Genomic DNA, 2,394 nt, shown 5'->3' on the forward strand with positions numbered 1-2,394 from the left:
GACAAAACTGCAATATTTTAAGAAAGAATACATTTAGCAGTATTAACATTACAGAATCACTATTAAAAGTTGATAGAAAAATTTAATAACATTCTGAAAGTTATAGGTTGAATTTCTGACTTGATTTTTTGAAATTTTTATGAATCGATTGTAATTTATATCGCTAAACTTGTATACACAGGAAATGATTATATTATATATCCATTATAAAATTATTATTATTATTACATAGTATAATCCTGGTTATCCATAAGAACGGGCCTGAGCACCAACAGGTAGTTATGAGATGAGGTGTGGTTCAGTATTTGATTGTTCTGGAATGTATAATATCTATTGAAGTTGAAGATTCATCAGTTGAGAAATTTCTTTCCAAGAAGTTAGAGCAACTGGAATCTGTAAATCAACACCATGAAGAATCAGTCTCATAGCTAAACAAATATTACGGTATGCAATACTGCTTTTATTATTTGAATTGAAACCAGTAACATATGTTGAGCAAAAATAGCAGTCATCGTACAGTTAATAGGCTCGCACCAACTCATAGGTTACAACAAAGGCAAATGCTCTTTTTTTCCTTTTAACCACTGGGTTAGTTTAATGTAGCACTTCATGCATGCTACATGTTAACCCCAAGATTTAACTTTTCTCCCAAGAGACAGTCAAAATAATGTTTATAAACAATTTTCAGCAAATTCGATCTGGTTTTTGTTGACTTATTGTGGTGAATTCTCCACAAACAACAAAAAATACTTGGAGAATTTTTCCAAGCCTGAATGTTTTTTTAATGCTTTTATTTACAGTCGCATCAACAATTTCAGTCACTAGTGACTGAAGTAACACTATCATGTAGTGTTACATAAAACAACAAAAATAAACAATAAAGAATAAACATAGGCAAGTAATAAGAAAAATACAAACTAAAATACATAAATCGGATAAAAACCTCTAAATTGTATTCTTCATTCCACTGTAGGAGAGGAACTGCAACAGACATTTTATACCATCATTCTGGTTTAGTAGAAATTTCATATCTGATCCCAGGTCTAAGTTTTGTCAGATGGTTCTAAAGATTAGGCAATCAAAGAACAGATGGTGCACAAAGCATTTGACCTTGCATGCCTCAGATCTTTTGACAAGAGCTAAGTAGGTGGACTGTGGGTAAGCCTGGTGTGTCCAATCCTTAGCCATGTTAAGATGACCTTGGTCTCTTCTGTTGCTCGGGGAAAGAGGTTTCTCGAGCACATTCTCCTGGATGTTATGTAATGATATGGGAGGACTCAGTGGCCAGAACCTATTCCACTGAGCTCGCAATTTTACACGGACTGATCTCATGAAGTCTCTCTCACACATTGATTGTACTCGAATGCCATTTATTGCAGCTCTCTTGGCAGTCTCCTCAGCCTGTTGGAGAATTTGATGGAGAATTTTTTCAAACCTGATTTTTATTCATTGTAAAATTCAAAATGTTTTAATGAATGAAAGTAAACTAAAATATTTACTTAATACTTACTTAATTATAAGAATAATGAAGTTTTAATTTACTTAATTATTTTAAATACTTCAAAATTATTTCACCTTGCAGGACAATAAAATACAGCGCAAAATTCACACCACACATAACTTAACATATCTTTGTGTTCAATAAAATAATACCAAAAGTTGTTCTGTTATGAAAATTTTTCATTAAATTTAATGCAACACTATGAAATAATTTTTATAATATGTGTATGATAAAATAACTACCACAACTAAAGAACACAAGAGAGCTGAACTCATAGTGAAAAAAATTTCATCACGTTGAATTACTCATTGCTTGACTTACTGACATGTCTATACATGTCTGGCTTGACTTGAAATGACATCATTCAACTGTTATGTATCAGATATAGGTCTACAGCATGCATCACAATATATAAATCAGATGTGAATAAGCAAACATACAGATGTACTAACTTATTTATATTGTTTATTCCACAAATGATGGAACAAATAAATTTAAGGGGTTGTAACTTAAGAATATTTTGTGATTAGTTGTTTCTTTTGGAGTACAAATTCAGATTCAGCACACGAGTATACTATGTAAAATTCTAAATAGAACACCTACTCCCTTTTCAGTTCCAAATGTTATGTTGACCAGTGTAACAAACAGATTATTTATGAAGATGTAACATTCTATTAACATAACAACTAAGTTGTTAACTAAAATAAGTTCATAATCATAATCAACACACCAAAAATTATCTAAATCTTATTGAGTCAATAGAGAAGAGTAAGAGAGGAAAACTGATCATGTTAGAGGAATAGTATTGTTGTGATCAGGTAATGACATTAATCAACTATTTTTAATTATATGATATTCTAAATTATATGATAATTTCATTTTAGAGTGTAATT

This window comes from Lycorma delicatula, chromosome 1 (genome assembly GCF_047948215.1).
Source record: "Lycorma delicatula isolate Av1 chromosome 1, ASM4794821v1, whole genome shotgun sequence".
Classification (NCBI taxonomy): domain Eukaryota; kingdom Metazoa; phylum Arthropoda; class Insecta; order Hemiptera; family Fulgoridae; genus Lycorma; species Lycorma delicatula.